Genomic DNA, 19,504 nt, shown 5'->3' on the forward strand with positions numbered 1-19,504 from the left:
CTGTAAATATCTTCCAGTTTTAGAGAACGAATATTACTCATTCCCATGACATCGGAACCCAATACCCGTAGTCGCGCTCTAGCAAAGGCAGGACACTCACAGAGAAAGTGCTCAGTGCTATCCGCCTCCTCCAAGCAGGACAGGCATACCGGGTCCTCGATGATTCCAATGGTGGTCATATGCTGACCCCATGGGTTGTGTCCTGTAATGATGCCGACCATCAACCGAATGTCTTTCCTTCTAAGTTTTAGTAGAAAGTTTGAAAGTTTTCTGTTCGGACTTGTCACAAAACACTTTGCAGTTCTGCAGCGTTCTAGACCGGACCATCGCTCTTTATGTAGATTGCCTACATAATCGTTGATCCAGTTCTTGATTCCTGCGGGACTGATTCCGATTATTGGCTCTGGCCCCTGTGGGGGCACCGCTGATCCACGGTTGGCCAATTCGTCGGCAATTTCGTTTCCTTGAACACCGGAGTGTCCCGGAACCCATATAAGTACAAGCCTGTTTTGTCTTGCGACAGAATTAAGCTTCTTCTTACATTCTTGAACAATCTTCGAGGTTTGCTTCGCGTTCTCCAGGGCCTTCAATGCAGCCTGACTGTCACTGAAGACTCCAATCTGTTTCCCGCTCCATCTCCTCTCGATTATCCATTCGGCTACTTTTAGGATGGCAAAAACTTCTGTTTGAAAAACAGTTGCCATTCCCCCCATAGCATAGTGATACTTATTACTATCGTTTAAGTACCATCCGGCTCCAGACCCTATTTCAGTCTTGGACCCATCGGTAAAGAAAATATCCGTCAAACCTCCCTGCATGCATTCTGGATTGCTCCATTGCTCACGCAATGGAAATCTGACATCAAATTTCCTTCCGAACGAAACTGTGGGTATCAGGTCATCTTTAGGTGCCAAAAACAGTGGATACTGCTCCGACAGCAACTTAAAGATTTCTCTGTGTCCCGAAGTTCCATCTTCGTGCCAGAAACCATATTTATGGAGTCTACACATTGCTTTTATTGCTTCCTGTTGTATCTTAAGATCCAGGGGGATGCCGTATGGGTAATTTGAAGCCAAGTATAATGATTTATTTAATGAAACTTGGTTGAGATGTAAGGGAGTGGCTCATGAACAACTTTTATATCTTTCAATATTTACACGCATTTTAATACAATACACTTATAAATTGGTACATAATACAACTATGTATGTATGTTGTTCTAAATTTCACTTCAATTCATAAAGTGTATGGTCACAAACGCATTTTTACTGGTTTTTATACTTGTATTCAAAACAACAATATCCTTTCGCTAAATTACACAATTTTAACAATTAATTACTTGAAAACTATAAATCCCCGGAGGGTGCGGTTTCTTGTTTTATATATGTATATGATTATACTGAATATACCTCAATTTAAATTTTGTAAAAATTAAAATAAAAACTTTAATTAGGCTATGATGATGTCCCACCGAACAAGTGGACCGAAAAAAAGAAAAAAAGGAGCTGATGTATCGAGAGCTGCGTGCCTAAGGATAAAGTTATACTTTTTGCGTTTCCTAGGGACGAAGAGACCCGTAAGAATCGGGCCTTGGCTTGCAACGTGCAAGTGTCAAGCACTGACAGGGTTTTTATTTGCCAACGCCATTTTGAACCCACATTGGTTACAAAATATAAACTCTTGAAAGGGGCTTTTCCTTGCTTCAATTTAGAGCCAGTAAATAGAAGTCGCTCGCCTAGTGCTGCCTCTGATTGGGCTTGCCCGCCCGTCACTGCAACTTATTGTAGGGTAGTTAAGCAAGTAGAAGAAGATTTAACTCTGGAAGAGTTTGAGAAATATTCGATATTAGAGGAAAACAGGCAGGCTAGTTATAGTAATCAGATCTGCGTGGACTTAGAAACCACAATCACTCGCGAACGGTTTGCTCAGTCTGCTCGCTATTATCAGATCAACGCGGTCAAATTCAATAAACGTATTGAGGAGCTTGAAAAAGAAAATAATGACCTAAAAAATAAATATTCTGAGTTGTTGAAACGTGCAATAATTGCGGAAGAAAGTTGTAGCAACTTTTGCAAAAATGATCGTCAGTACCAAAAAAGGTTGGTATAATGAGGACGAAAAGACATTGGCTCAAAATTTGAACTATATGTCCACTAAAGCATATACTTTTATGCGTGACGATGTAGGTTTTTGTTTACCACACAAATCATCGCTTTTGCGTTGGCGCCCCATCAGGTATGTTGTTCCAGGTTTCAATGCCAATGTCGTTAACAATTTAAGCAAAATTGCTAGCAAAATGTCCGGCACAGAACGCGTATGCATTTTATTATTTGATGAAATTAGCATCAAGCCGGATCTTACTTATAATAAAAGTAGGGATATAATTGGTGGGTTTGTGGGCCATGGGGAAGGTCAACGTCAAAGCAGAATAGGGAACAAATGTTGTTTTTTTATGGTTAAAGGGTTGTGCTCTAAGTGGAAGTATGTATTTTCCTACTATATTTCCAAAAATGGTTTTAATGGTACAGAGTTACATCAAATTGTAATGAGTAACATTTTATTTTTCAGGGTTTTCTCCGTCTTTCAGATTTTTCTCTATCTTTCAGGTTTTCCTTTTATCTTATTTTTCAGGTAGCACCTGAGCCTAGATTTTTAAACCACTACAATTTTCACTTAATCACGACAATAATTTAATTCGACAGGATTTCCTTACAAAATCAATATATTCGTTCAGCTTAATCAAATGAATATCTGCATATGAAAAATCGTTCATATGGACGTGCAAAAGCAAACACGCATATACATAAATACATGCCTACGAACTTCCATAGCCATACATACATATGAGGCTGCGAGCACTTGCGACAGAAAAAATATTTCGATTTGCTATTGCTGTCGAGAATTGAGAACACATATTTACATACATATATTGATGCATACATATGTACGGAGCCGCGGCCACTCGACTTGACAAAAATTCAAGATTTACCAAATATTGGCAAATAATTCAACGCGAAATATTCCAATATTGACTATTTTCGAATGGTCGCGAAAATTGGCATATGGGCGGCTCGTTTTATGAATGAAAGTACTTTGCTGGTAGAAATATGAGCTCGAACTTATCAATGAATTTGCTTTTGTTGTGTTTTTTAATATTTGAAACAGTTCAGCGCCGTCGCGGGTAAATAATCATGGCCGCAGCAGCTACGCCTAGGAATGCATTTTGTTCTTGTAGTCGCTAGGCTTAGAATTTTAGTTTTGGAAGCATACACATGTAAGGGCAAAAGTAAGTATGTACGGTTATATTATATGTATATACGAATATTCATTGTTTTGCTTAGAATAGAAACATTTACGTACATATGTACATTGTCCCAACATATGTATTCATATATGCATATATACATACATATGTTTATGTACGCGAATGCCGTTTAGATGAGTTTTTTTGCATATGTTAGGAATATGTTTGCATACGTTTGTCTATTTGCTTTTGAATTTTTTATATGTAGATACATATGAGCTGTGTTTTGAGGCAGGTCAAGATTTTTTTCTGCCCACATGAAATGGATGGTAGATGTTATATCTATTTAGTATATGAATATATGTATGTACATACATATGGATATAAAAATTTAAAAAGGACACATATTGTTGAATAATAACCGTTGATGCAAATGAATGGTTTACAAAGCCAATTTTTTATGTGAATATTTTGAAATTATTTTGATAATGCACTTAATATCAATACAATTTCGTTAATTAGATACTTAAAATTTCACATTCATGCATGCATATACTTAGAATTAATTTATTCATCTCACAAGAAATAATCCATTTGCGCATGCAAAATGCCTACGGGAAATAAGCATGAAAAATAAATGTGATTTTTGCATACATACATACATACATATGTATATTAGAAATATGTTTGCATACGTTTGTCTATTTGCTTTGAATTCTTTATATGCAGATGTGTATGAGAGGTGTATGAGCTGGCTTTTGAGGCAAGTCATGTTTTTTTCTGCCCACATGAATATGGATGGTAGATGTTATATTAATTCAACACTTTCCTGAATAATAAACCTTGATGTAAATGAATGGTTTACAAAGTTATTTTTTGTGTTATGATATTTGAATAATTTTGATAATAGACCTAAATTCAATACAATTTAGTCAATGAGATACTTAAAATTTCATATTCGTGCATGCATATATACTTAGAATTATTATTATTATTATTTATTAGAGAAATATGAAATACTAGCAATTTATTATTTATTTCTTTATTCTTCATTCAAGCGCTTTGGCATAAACAATATTTTTTGTTTTTCTATTTGTTTTTGAGTAAATATAAAATATAAATTGAAAATCAGGAAAAAAGAAGATTGTTTTTAAATTTCAAATCAACGCATATGAATAAACAATCGTCTTTTTTCCTGATCATCCATGAATTTTTCGGTTCAATTTATATGTTTTATTAAGCATTGGAGCTTTTTTAACCATTATCCATTTATATTTTTCAAAAAAAAAAAAACGAAAAAAATTTTTTTTTCACGAACACATAATTTCATTCGGATTTCACATTAAATTCTCAAATTTCGTAAGAAATTATTCACTGTTCCAAAATCCACTCCAAAAAAATTCACAAACAATTTTTACATGTTGCACTTACGTTTTTTCCTTATGGCATCCAAATCAGAAAGAAATATTGACCCATTGTAACTCACACTGTCAATTTGACAGTTCAGTTCCGCCCCAAGCGTTAAAAAAGTAAGCGACATTATGGCTGGTTCAAAAGAACGCTGTACCCGTTGCCAGTGCTCCAACCAAACTTTACGAAACCCATTTTCAATACTTACTTAACAATGTGTGTAAGTTTGGTTTAATTCGGTGCAAAGACACGGCGGGTCCACGTTTTGGCATATATTTCCAGACCCTAGTCATCAATAGGTATGAAAATTACCCCGTATTAAAGAACTTATCAACAGCTTTCATTTAATACCCATATTGTACATACACAACCAAAGGTTACCCGGGTCCACGTTTTGACCTATATCTCGAGACCCCAGTCACGGACCGGTATGAGAAATACTCTGTACTAAAGCATTCGCCAACAGCTTCAATTTGATATCCATATTGTACAAAAACATTCTAGGGTGCACGTTTTGGTCTCTATCTCGAGACCCTAGTCACGGAGCGGCATGAAAAATACTCTGTACTAAAGCATTCACCAACAGCTTCCATTTGATACCCATATTGTACATACACGTCCGAAGGTTACCCGGGTCCACGTTTTGACCTATATCTCGAGACCCTATCTACCAATAGGTATTCAAACTATACGGAAATCATCTTCATTACCTACTTAACAATGTGTGTAAGTTTGGTTTAATTCGGTGCAAAGACACGGCGGGTCCACGTTTTGGCATATATTTTGAGACCCTAGTCATCAATAGGTATGAAAATTACCCCGTATTAAAGAACTTATCAACAGCTTTCATTTGATACCCATATTGTACATACACAACCAAAGGTTACACGGGTCCACGTTTTGACCTATACCTCGAGACCCCAGTCACGGACCGGTATGAAAAATACTCTGTCCTAAAGCATTCGCCAACAGCTTCAATTTGATATCCATATTGTACAAACATATTCTAGGGTCCACGTTTTGGTCTCTATCTCGAGACCCTAGTCACGGAGCGGCATGAAAAATACTCTGTACTAAAGCATTCACCAACAGCTTCCATTTGATACCCATATTGTACATACACGTCCGAAGGTTACCCGGGCCCACGTTTTGACCTATATCTCGAGACCCTATCTACCAATAGGTATTCAAACTATACGGAAATCATCTTCATTACCTACTTAACAATGTGTGTAAGTTTGGTTTAATTCGGTTCAAAGGCACGGCGGGTCCACGTTTTGGCATATATTTTGGGACCCTAGTCATCAATAGGTATGAAAATTACCCCGTATTAAAGAACTTATCAACAGCTTTCATTTGATACCCATATTGTACATACACAACCAAAGGTTACCCGGGTCCACGTTTTGACCTATATCTCGAGACCCCAGTCACGGACCGGTATGAAAAATACTCTGTACTAAGGCATTCGCCAACAGCTTCAATTTGATACCCATATTGTACATACACATCCGAAGGTTACCCGGGTCCACGTTTTGACCCATATCTCGAGCCCTATCCACCAATAGGTATCCAAACTATACGGAAACCATCTTCAATACCTTCTTAACAATGTGGGTAAGTTTGGTTTAATTCGGTGCAGACGCGGCCGGTTAGCGAACACACACAAAAAGTTGACTTTATTTTATATATATGATTTTTTTCAGTTTGTGTCCGAAAAATCCAAATATCTTACGGAACCCTATTTTTTTCCAAAATAAAATGTAATCCGTGTTACTCGTGGATGATGTAGCTTTCGAATGGTGAAAGAATTTTTAAAATCGGTCCAGTAGTTTTTGAGCCTATTCGTTACAAACAAACAAACAAACAAACAAACAAAGTTTTCCTCTTTATAATATTAGTATAGATAACACTAACTGATAGAGCACTCTAGCTACTTAGGCCTACGGTGCTATTGCGTTACTTAGAATTAATTTATTCATCTCACAAGAAATAATCCATTTGCGCATGCAAAATGCCGACGGCAAATAAGCATGAAAGAAAAATGTACAAGTCTGCTGTTATTTTCTTTTCCCTAACATCAAATCATGGCATTTTACATTTCAATGCAAACGCTATATTTATTTCTGTTGACTACGCTCCGCTATGTTGACTACGCTCCGCTATGTTGACTACGCTCCGCTATGTTAACTCTCTACTGTTAACTTCCTACCCCTCGTTTTGATGTGTTTTGACATTTAGCCTGCCCATTCGTTCCTCATGATGCAAAGAATAATGAGATGGCGCCCATCGTGGTCCCGTTACTTTGCGCTCAGCGAATTTGACAACAAGTTACGTGATTTTAGCTTCAGTATGGCCAGATTACCATTTTCGTAACTTGATTTAGCATTTTTTTTTGTTATTTTTATTATTTTTTGTCTCGGAGTTTTAGTTCATTCCACATGACATTTTTCTAGCCTATTCTAATTAAAAGTAATGTTTATAATTTTGTAAAATATACATTTTTTAATAATTATTTAAATAATTCACTCAGTTTTATTTAGCTTTACTTTTTTTAACATCTGGTAGCATTGCCCGCGATTGCCGGTGTTGTTGGTGTTCTTCTGCTTTCGGCAGTCAAATCTCTCTCTCGCTACTGCAGAGTTGCCTAGCTTTGGATATAAAAACGCACTAAATGCCCATTTAAAGAAAAAAACCCAACAAATTTTTATTGAATCACTTAAAGAACTTTGAATGCGTGACAAATTGTCTGTAGAATGTGCGTTTTTTTTTAAATAAATGTGTTATGCTTATGTACAATTTAATTTATGAGGTTTTTTTGTTAAGCGAGACTCTTTTATTAAGGGAGCGATTTTTTTGCTATATTTGAAGTTATGTAACTTTTTGTAAAAATGTCAGTATGGTTTCTTTAGTATTTTCTGGTATTTTGTTGCTTATTTTTACTATGAATACACCTCTTGATGCTCTATGTCTCACTAAGGATTGATGACCGGAAGAAACGATTACACCTCTATGGTTTTAATTCGCATTCAATAAATTCAAAGGCTTTTTAAAATGTGTAAAAAGGTTTTCAATCTTAAGAAGAGTTGAGAGCGGGGCATTTAATATTTTTGCATGGCCTTAAATGGAGCCAAAAATTAAATTTACACTTTGAAATTATCATATTTTATAGGAGTAAACAAATTTTCATTAGCACTAAAATCTTCTCAGAGTGGCCTTTTTTAAACTTCTTTTGTATAATAATACAGTTTTTTTTTAACCTAAAGTTTCGCTAGCCGTAAATTAAAAACAAAAAGAAACAAACACCAAACTTAAAAATTGTCGCATTTTCGGTATAAAAAAGCACTAAATTTATTGTGAAGAGCAAATGGTTGGCAATACTGCACAACTCAGCAAACGTGACGTTACGTACGCTCTGGTGGGCGCAATCTTGTTTCTATCATTCTTGTTCGTTCCTGAGCCTTCTCTATGAATTTACGTTCTCTGCAAAATGTTTCCCTTCCAGATGTCTCCTCGTGTAAATCGGGTAAATGCGCGGGAATTCCTTTCTAGCATTTTTAGCGAATCATGTGCGAGCAACCGCATATGTATTGTACATAGGTATACCGTATTTTCCTGAAGGGTAAGCAGTAGGCGGCCACAGTGAATGGTTGTTGGTTTTTATATGTCCTGTGTCAAGCGTGCGCAGAAGCTTGTGTTCTGCGTTTGTTGGAATGGTGGTAGTTTGTATGCATACTTACATACATATGTGTGTATGCGCGTTTGGCTTTTCAACAGATTTTAAGAGGTTAAATATATGTAAGTATGCATGTTTATATGTACATATTTCCTTTTTGATTGATTTATATAAAAAGCAGTTCATGTCCAGTATGAACTATTTTATATCGAAAAGAAATTTCTAAATATCAAATTCAAAAAACCTAAACCACTATTTTAAAGCAATTCTAATTACAATAAACTCAAAAGTTTTTTTTTTTTTTTTTAATTGTAAAAACGAAATCGTGCAAGGAAAACAATATGACTCTTTAGGACATTCTCTGATATTACATTCCAATGAAGTCATATATTCAGATGGGCATGTATGTGTGTCTGTGCCATGGTACTAAAAGTCAACGCCGCTAAAATGCCATAACTCATCCAACCTCATACTCTTAATGGAGCCAGGAGTTTTTAGTACGAATCGTTTCTGTGGCACACATACATATGTAATATACATATATGGTAGCCGAAGAGGTGAACGCGTGGATTGTCCGGCAATCGACAGCCGAAAAGGTGTTTCAAACAAAACCACTGTTGCTTCAGAGTCAGTCTGATAAGGGGCTTCATTGAAAGCGAACCTTTCCGGTCTTCGAATTGAAGTTCATTTTAAAGTTAAAACTGGTTCAATATATAAACACATCACATTCTACTACATATACACGCTCATACATAAACTAAAAAAAACTCATACATACCTACATATCTAAACTGAAATAATATATTAAAACTCACATCAATACAAACACGTTAAAGTGCAAAAACAAAAATATTTATATATAAGTGAACTTTATACAATAATTTGTGGAAACTGGAACGTTACATACCTACTTTATGACAACAAAATATAAGCATTTTGGAAAGCGCCAGTAAATTGTGAAATTAAGAAACAGAGTTGAAAAAGGAGTACTTGGCAACACTTTGCTTAATTTGGAGTTATTTTGTACAGCAGGTTTAGCGGAATTATTAATTTGCTTTCGTTAATTTCGAAGGTGAGTATTACTAAATATAATACTATAATTTACTGAAAAGGTGAAAAAGTGAGCGGTAATGTCCAAATAGGAGGTTATTTAATAAATAATTACTACCATATAATTTACCAGCCAATACTCGCCTTAAAAAATTCTAAAAACTATCTGGAGTGAATTTTTAAATACCTTTTGCAGTAATATTGTATAATATTGATATGCTTAACTTTAAACCCCGATTTAATTTCTGTTATTTCTCAATCTGTGCCCCAACTAACATATAATAGAGTCATGTGGATTATATGCTTTCGAACTCCTATTCGATGCTAGCTTTTATCCGCTGAAACTGCCAGCCGTTCACGAATACACTTAAATATCTGTGTTGTGCTTTGGTTAGGCCAAGTGTTTTTCTGGCGACCTTACACTAAAGAAAAGCGCTTTGGGCGAGCATTCTTCCAAAACTTGCTCTCCACTCACTGAATTTTTCTCTACCCCCGGATCACGTAGAATATGCCCATGAATGTCGTTTTGCGCTTACAATCCACCGATTTTTACGTTATTTCCATCCCAGCTCAAAGCGTAATCAGGTTAAAGGACGTTGGTCTCAGGCGGCAATCTCTCAAAAGGCATGGTACCATTTTTGGCTGGTTAACTCCGAATTTCTCTAAACTTTGGACATACTCTATCTATCTGCAAACTGGAGTTTGAGGGTCGTGTCAGGGCAATCTTTCCAAGTAGGTAGGAATGGGGGAAAACCTGCCTTCACTAACGGCTCCAAGATGGAATCGGGAGTCGGAGCAGGGGTTTTCTCTAAATTAGCTAATTTATTTATTTAGAATTACCGAATACAGCTAGTGTTTTTCAAGCAGAAGTCTATGCGATCCTGCAGGTACGCAAAATGCTTAGGGAACGCGTGAGCGAGGGAGATATTAACACTTTCTCCGATAGTCAAGGCGGGACGCCATGATGAAGATCCAAACTAGTCAACTCCTCTAAGGAGGAGATCAAATCTCTTGGGAGTGCAGGTAACATTTCTCTGATTTGGCTTCCAGGGCATAGGAACATCGAGGGAAATGAAAGTGTTGATGAGCTTGCTAAGAAGGGGACTGAATTGATCTCAGAGCTTTCCCACTCGGTCGTCGGCACCTTCCTGACTGTTGTTAAAGGGGAATCGGCCAACTTATTTTTCAGGAAATCGCAGAAAAGATGGTGTTTGCGGGTCATTGGACGATTGGCACACACTCGGAAAAGCTGGGTTCACTATTTAACTTCTATTGCGGAAGCTGTGGGGACCTTTCGGAGGAAAAGCTAGGTTCCGTATTTAACCCCCATTTTAGAGACCTGTGGAGACCTTTCAGAGAAGGATACTGTTGAGCACTTTCTCTGTAGATGTCCAGGTTTGGCAGACGATTAGGGTCACAGGGTCCTCCTCCATCTTCGGCCAAGCAGTATTGCTTTTGTTATCTGTAATCAATGCCAAATAAGAGAGAAAATATCGTTTTCAGAGTATTAAAATCATTCTCATTCATTGATATAAAAAAAAAATTTAAAGAAGATAAAGATTTATTTATTTATTTAAAGAGAAACAATTATAAATAACACAGCCCTGCGAAATCTCGCTTTTTTACAGTTTCTACAACCGCTACGGGTGTTTCTTGAAGGTTTTTTATGCTGAAAACGAATATGACCTTGAAAATGCTCCAGCACGTCAGAATTTTTGGCAATTTGGGGTTAAATAGTCAAAAAATGCAGATTTTGGCCATTGTTTAAATTTTTTTTTGAGCAAGGTAAAGTTTTTTTTTAATTTTCTACAACGGCATCGCAAAGTACTACTCTTTAGCTTTAAGGTCCTTTTATAAAAATATTTTTACGATTAATATAAAAAAAGTTATTCTATTTTGAATTGGAGACTTTTAGATATGCAAATTCAACATTTCTAATTCTCTAACGCCCCTGTAAAGGGCGAATTCAAAATAGTATAACGTTTTTTATATTAATCGCAAAAATATTTTTAAAAATGGATTTTAAAGCTGAAGACTAGTTAGTACTTCGCAAAGTACTACTCTTTAGCTTTAAGGTCCTTTTTTAAAAATATTTTTACGATTAATATAAAAAAAGTTATTCTATTTTGAATTGGAGACTTTTAGATATGCAAATTCAACATTTCTAATTCTCTAACGCCCCTGTAAAGGGCGAATTCAAAATAGTATAACGTTTTTTATATTAATCGCAAAAATATTTTTAAAAATGGATTTTAAAGCTGAAGACTAGTTAGTACTTTGCGATGCCGTTGTGGAAAATTAAAAAAAAAAACTTTACCTTGCTCAAAAAAAAATTAAAAAAATGGCCAAAATCTGCATTTTTTGACTATTTAACCTCAAATTGCCAAAAATCCTGACGTGCAGGAACGATTTCAAGGTCATATTCGTTTTCAGCATAAAAAAACCTTCAAGAAACACCCATAGCCGTTTTAGAAACTGTACCTCGCAGGACTGTGAAATGTATCCGATACATTTGGGTACATAAACTTTATTTTTACTTAATTGTAAAATGTGAAAAATTGATGGGTGATATAACTTTTGAATAATTTTTTTTCGTAATCAGGACACCAAATTACAAAGTAATTAGTTAAAATTATCGAAAAAGTTTTTTGGTTGTTGGCCTGTCAGTTGTAATTGATACACTTAAATCTAAAGCACTGGCTGCCAGGGCCGTCGACTAATTTTTTTTTTTTTAACATTCTTAGGTGATAATATTTAGTACAGAAAGATGTATAATATAAATGTGTATATTTATAGCTGATGTGAGGGTATTAGATTATATGCTTATTTTACATAGAGATACGAATTGCGATAGAATATTAACATTGGTGGTATTAATAAATTTATGATGATCAGAAGGTTTAGTGTTAGTAAATAGAGCTGTCCTGATGTGTTGTTTCTCTGGGCAGTCATCGAGCAGGTAAGATACTGTGATGTTGCAGTCGCCGCAAGAGGGACATGGTGGTGCTGAATCGCCGTTAAGTAGATGCGTGTGTGTGGCAATCGTGTGTCCAATTCTTAGCCTAACAAAATTTTTTATATAATATTTTTGATTGGCAGGTTTACAGGAAAGGTCGATCGTGCACCATCGGGGTTGCAGTTTTTATAGAAATGCTGGTATTTACTCCATTCTGTTTGCCATCTATCGTGCTGCTGTTTTTTGCAGAGTTTACGAATATCTGCATTTGTGAGGTAATCGAAAACAAGAAGAGGTTCGGTGCCACCATTACTTTTAAGGAGCTATACTGAAGTAGATTTTGGCGGATTTTGCTTATGAGACAGTGATGGTAAATGTAGGGAAAATTCCCTACATGTAGGGATTTTTGTCGAAAAATGTGGGTGTAGGGAAAAGAAGGACAGATTTTTTTAAATTCTGTAAATGTAGGGAATTTCCAAGAAGGACAGAAAACATTTTAAAATAGCGGGGTAAAATTAAAAAAGTTCATTTAAAATAAAAATCCGCAGTAAGATTTCATGCCAGACTTATTTTCCTTAAGGCTGCATACTTTTAAAAGCGTTAATACGGCAGCATTGCCTTTTTTTACTTCGTTAACGCTAGCACGATTTTTTCTTTGCGCGAAAATTGTTAGTTGTCCCACGTTTTCTGGTGCTTTTCACTTTTGAAGTAAGTTTGCAATTATTTTAGTTTTAGCTTTTTTTATATTTAAAATGCATATATTTTACAGAAATGAGCTCTTCCACTGACTCTTCGGAGGAACACCAGGAAAAACAATGCAAGTATCGGAAACAAAAGTTCAATAATAAGTGGCTTGACGACGAAATTTAATGGCTAGTTGGAAGCTGTGGCTAACGATCCATTCAAATGCAAATGCACTGCGTGCGACAAAATTTTGGGCTGTGGCAAGTCTGATTTACAGAAGCACGCCGAAACAAAAATGCACCAAAAAATACTAAGGCAATTAAAAAGACATCTAAAATAAACAGCTTTTTTTAGAAAAAGCGAGTAAACCAAATGGCTCCAGAAATTTCGAATGACTTAGCATGTTCTCCGCTGAGCGTAATGTTTCACTGCAAGTGGTGGACCATTTAATCCCACTCTTAAAAGAAATCGTGCCCGATTCTGAAATAATAAAAAAATCTGAGCTAGGAAGAAAGAAGTGCACCAGCATAATAAAAAATGAATTGGCAAAAAAAATGTTCCATAATGATCGAAGAGAGCACAGACATCGCACTCAATAAGCGTATGTGTCTCATGGTGAGATTTTTCGATGAGGAAAACGAGCGGCTTGTGGTTAAGCTGATGGATCTAATTCCAATAAGAACTGATTGCACTGCAGAAGCTCTGTCGGAATTTTTAAAAAATCTTAAGCAAACAATTCAATTTTGACGTTGCAATTGCCTCATTATAGTGTAAACACAGGAGAAAAAAATGTAGGGAATTTCGTAGGGAAAATTTGTTGTAAGCGTAGGGAAAAGTAGGGAATATTTTTGGGCTGTGTAGGGATTTTTCAAAAAACCATTTACCATCACTGTTATGAGATGGCATTCGTTTGATGAATTAAGAATGGCGTTTATTGAAGACTTACTGTCTGTGTATATAATATGCTTGGCGTCTTTACGAGAGGAGTACAGTACTGCTTCATCCAGAGCAGCTACTTCAGCTGTAAAAGCTGAGCAGTATGTGGGCAGAGCACCAAGTGTGTTTGTTACAGCAAACGTTGTACTGGTATCAGATTTCGATCCATCGGTGTACCTATATGATTTTCCAGCCCTCGTTGTATGGTTGTAAGGCTTCACGAAATATTTGCTGGTATTCGTTAGAACTGGTTTTATTTTTATGGTGTTTCTGAACAACGGAAATGAATGAAGATTAAGGAATCATGAATGGTGGATTACACACTGTTTTTACTAATATTGGTGTCGATATTATGTCCATTTCCTGTACTAATGATATGCACCGTGATAATGTAGATTTCTTCCTAGTTTTGCGTGCATGGAGCAAAACAGAGTTAATTTGAGTGAATAATAGCTGATTCCGGCAATGGAGAATCTTAGGTAATAGCATCATAGTATCGTACTCAACCCTGTATGAGATATCAGGTAGACCGGCTTCGGTTAGAACTGCTCTGACTGGTGACGTTGGGAACGCACGTATACTCCTTCTTGCGGCAGCATGGTATGGTGCATGTAAGAGTCTGATATGCGATTTAGCACAATTACCGTATATTGAAAGACCATAATCGATTTTTGAAAGTATTAGTGATTTGGTTATGTTTATCAACTTTTTCGTGTGAACAAAACAGTGTTTAGATGAGAGAAATTTAATTATATTTAGCCTAAATAATATACTAGTTCTTACATACTGACAATGTTGCTTAAAGCTAAGTCTCTTATCAAATATTAAGCCAAGAATCTTTAAGGTGTCAGAGTGGGGAATTTGAATGTTATGTAGGGAAAGGGGAGGAAAGGAGCAGCTATGTTTCCTGCATATATGAAATGAGGAGCACTTATTAAGAGCAATGTTGGCACCAGAGATTTGGCTCCAATTGTTTACGCTCTTTAGGATTTCTATGAAGGTTAGTTCAATCTGCTTGAAGTCAATGATCTTGGAGAAGATAAGGACATCGTCGGCGTAAATAACATGCTCTACGTTACTAAAAGAAGCAATTACTGAGCTTAGTTCGTTAAAAGCAATTGTGAACAGGGTAACCGAGAGTGGGGATCCTTGTGGTATTCCGTTATAGAGATTGTGGATACTTGACTTGTGGTTATTAACTCTAACAATGAACTTACGATTTTGTAGGAAAGACCTTACAAAGTTAAAGATTTTTTTGCCGATCTTCCAACGCTTTAGTTCTCTGAGTACAAGGTGAACCCCGATTCTGTCAAAAGCTTTCTCAAAGTCTAAGCTCAATACAGGGACATGGTTTCCAGTTGCTAAGGCTGTAGAAGCAACGTGTTCGAAATATTATATAACAAAGGTTCTATAACACCAATGCCTTTTTGGAACCCAAATTGGTGGGGAGATAACAAATTATTTGTTTTAGCGAACCACATAATGCGCGTTGACATTATCTTCTCAAAGATATTTGACATGCAAGGAAGAAGGGATATCGGTCTATAGCTAGCTATAATGGAAGTAGGCTTATTGGGTTTAGGGATAGGGATGATAGATGACATCTTCCAATCTTGGGGATATACCCCGCAACTAAAAATGTCGTTGTATAACTTAATGAGTCTTGTTTTTAAGGTGTCGGGAAGGTTTTTGAGGATGGGGTAGGAGATTTTATCTTCACCAGGAGTTTTTCCAGACATTTTGATCACCGTGGATTCGAACTCATCGGGAGTAATGGGAGCTTCTATCGCTTGAACGCTGGGAGAAGGAGAGGGATTATCATAGATTTCTGCTGTAATTTTTTCTTTAAGGACATTGGAGGGATGGGAGTATGTTGACCAAGAAGAAGCAAATTCTTCAGCTATTTCATTAGGTGGGTATTTAGGGCCTTGAGGTGAGTGAATAAAAGGGATGAAGGAGGATGATGCAGTGCCAGTAAGAATTTTTGTGTCTGTTCAGATCTGCTTAGGACTTGAGCGAGGATTAATATTTGCAGTAATCCTTTCCAGTGATTTATATTTGGCGATCTTCAGTTCTTTTCTAAATGCCGCGTTTGCTTTTTTATAGTTGACAAAGTTTATGTCAGTCCTATCTTTTTTGTATCTAGCCCACAAAAGTTTCTTATTGTTTCTAAGCACGGTAAGGAGGTTAGACCAATACGGAAGTTTTGCTCGAAATTTTTTTTTAATGGTTTGAGGTATGGCTATATGAGCAGCTGTACGAATGATAGTTTTTATCGACGCGGCTTCAGCGTTAGTATTTTTTAAGCTAGCGTTATTGTTTGATAGGGATGTGGCAATCGAACGAAATTCGGACCAATCCGCCTTGTGAGTAAGGAATTTTGATTTTGGTTTGATTTGAGACCAACCGCGGCAGGATAGTGAGGTGATAAGGGGAAAATGTGTTGTGGAGTTCATCTAGAGTACGAGATGAAAGCTTGGGGGAGATAGAGGGGGATGATAAGATGATGTCTGGATGGAAAAAGGTCTAGTCCAGTAAAAAGAAGATTTAAGAAAGTAATTTTAGGAGAATGCGAGTTTAGACTTTTATTATGTAAAACCCATCACTGTGATCTTAAGTTTGAGTTTTCGGGGTCGGGGGTTGTGTCCCGCGGCCGCCATCTTAGAAATAAGGGTGCAACTGGTTTTTTGCGTTTATCTCGTGAATTCCGAGAGTTACGAAAATTTTGTGATAATAATACTATCTACAACTTTCATTCAAAACTTTTTATTGTAAAATTTATAATAAAAAAGTTATAAACAAAATTACGCGAAAAATTAAGGGATGAATTGTTTTCAAGCGTAATAACTTTTTTTTATTGATTTTATAGAAAATATACATCAGAGCTTTTTTATAGAGCAGTCTTTTGTGAACTTTTTGGTCTATAAGTTTTTTTCGCTATCTTTATTTAGTCTTATGATTTTGAGCTGCTAAGCGGAGCAACCACTACATTAGCGAAGCCCATAAGCGTATATGAATATCATATACATTGCATTTATCTACTTTTCTTAGTGATGTTATTATGTATTATTGTATTGTTAATTTTGTACGCAATTATATTCATATTTTATATAAATTATTGAGACTCCTTTCCGCACCACCTAAGAGGTAGAGTCTGCAGGGCGTTTTTTTTATGTGGTCTCCCCTGTAGGCCTAGTCCACTAATTTTTTATTTATTATTCAAGTCTTGGTTTGTTTGATGGTCCAGGTTCTGGATCGTCCATGTCAATGTCAGGTTCTACCTGTATGTCGATGGGTGATAAGTCAAGGTCGTCATGTTCAATGTCTATGTTGTCCGTCAGTAATGTCGGTGCGTCGTCTTCGGTATCGTCTTCATCAATATCATCGTTATCAACGAATTCAGAAATATCTCCGTATTTTCACACGTTTCGCCGCTACAATGTTGGCAAATTGGTGAACATTTCAGCCCTGCTTTGCGACACCGCATGATTTACCGCATTTCGCCTTGCACCTGCAGAACATTAACTTCAATACTTCTGGAGGTGCGACAGGCTTTGTGCACTGTATTGGTATGAAATGCCTAGATGTTTTTTTCCAACCCCAACCTTCTGGGCCTTTAAACTCTCCAAGACAAGTCAAGTGTGCCTTTGATGGTAAACTCTCATACAATAATGATGAACAGCATCTTTGGTTGGAGGAAGAGACGATAAATGGAATGTATTTTTCACAATAGCTTTAGTAAATCGTTTAAAACGTAATGTGTTGATTGATTCTTCTGATTTTTCGCCACCGTAGATCGCGATAAAAAATCGCTCTCCTACGTAACTTAGTAGATTTAGTAGCTCGGCACCAGATAGTAGCTCAGGGCATTTTTCAAACGTTGTAAAAAATTTTATTTTGCCGATGTTATAAGTGTTTGTGTCGCAGCCGGAAAAAGCGTGGATAAATAATACATTTTTGACGTGATAACGTCTTATAATTCGATTTAACAGGCTGCACGCACGAAAAAATGTGTCGTTACCTTGCTCATTAGTGTTACCTTGCTCATATGTAGTTACCTTGCTCATTGCCGTTACCTTGCTCATTTGTCGTTACCTTGCTCATTGCATTGCATGAACTGCAAGCGAAAGCGCGGAACGAACGACAAAGCAAACAAAGCAAACGAACGGCAACGTTCGACATCTTGCTCTCTTGCGCTTAAGTGAGCGTATATATGTATGTATATGCGCATATGTATATATATAAATTCACGTATTTGTATTTGCATATGCCTTCTTATTGATTATTATTAATTTGATTCACTTGAAAAATTTAAAATAAAACCAAGTTTGTTAATAATACCTGTTGTTTTAATGTTATAATTATTAATTTTTTTATTATATATGAAGGAAAAAATGTATTTTAATATTTACCATATACCTTATAAGATATGTTGTCTATACTAATATTATAAAGAGGAAAACTTTGTTTGTTTGTAATGAATAGGCTCAAAACTACTGGACCGATTTTAAAAATTCTTTCACCATTCGAAAGCTACATCATCCACGAGTAGCATGGATTATATTTTATTTTGGAAATAGGGCTCGAGATATAGGTCAAAACGTGGACCCGGGTAACCTTCGGATGTGTATGTACAATATGGGTATCAAATGGAAGCTGTTGGTGAATGCTTTAGTCCAGAGTATTTTTCATGCCGCTCCGTGACTAGAGTCTCGAGATAGAGACCAAAACGTGGACCCTAGAATGTGTTTGTACAATATGGATATCAAATTGAAGCTGTTGGTGAATGCTTTAGTACAGAGTATTTTTCATGCCGCTCCGTGACTGGGGTCTCGAGATATAGGACAAAACGCGGACCCGGGTAACCTTTGGTTGTGTATGTACAATATGGGTATCAAATGAAAGCTGTTGATAAGTGCTTTAATACGGGGTAATTTTCATACCTATTGATGACTAGGGTCTGGAAATATATGCCAAAACGTGGACCCGCCGTGTCTTTGCACCGAATTAAACCAAACTTACACACATTGTTAAGGAGGTATTGAAGATGGTTTCCGTATAGTTTGGATACCTATTGGTAGATAGGGTCTCGAGATATAGGTCAAAACGTGGACCCGGGTAACCTTCGGATGTGTATGTACAATATGGGTATCAAATGGAAGCTGTTGGTGAATGCTTTAGTTCAGAGTATTTCCATCCGCTCCGTGACTAGGGTCTCGAGATAGAGACCAAAACGTGGACCGTAGAATGTGTTTGTACAATATGGATATCAAATGAAAGCTGTTGATAAGTGCTTTAATACGGGGTAATTTTCATACCTATTGATGACTAGGGTCTCGAAATATATGCCAAAACGTGGACCCGCCGTGTCTTTGAACCGAATTAAACCAAACTTACACACATTGTTAAGTAGATATTGAAGATGATTTCCGTATAGTTTGAATACCTATTGGTAGATAGGGTCTCGAGATATAGGTCAAAACGTGGACCCGGGTAACCTTCGGACGTGTATGTACAATATGGGTATCAAATGAAAGCTGTTTGTGAA

At 36.4% G+C, this 19,504-nt stretch overlaps 1 protein-coding gene across 6 annotated transcripts in view; it reads left to right on the forward strand.

Annotated features, from left to right (window-relative positions):
• Window positions 1-8,972: 8,972 nt before the first annotated feature.
• Window positions 8,973-19,504, forward strand: part of LOC128862025 (uncharacterized) — a 453,726-nt gene continuing 443,194 nt past the window's right edge. For all 6 annotated transcript variants that reach the window (XM_054100424.1, XM_054100422.1, XM_054100423.1 and 3 more), the window contains exon 1: window positions 8,973-9,402. The gene's annotated coding sequence lies outside the window, so the exon portion shown is untranslated. The remainder of the gene's footprint in view (window positions 9,403-19,504) is intronic.

This window comes from Anastrepha ludens, chromosome 4 (assembly GCF_028408465.1).
Source record: "Anastrepha ludens isolate Willacy chromosome 4, idAnaLude1.1, whole genome shotgun sequence".
Classification (NCBI taxonomy): Eukaryota; Metazoa; Arthropoda; class Insecta; order Diptera; family Tephritidae; genus Anastrepha; species Anastrepha ludens.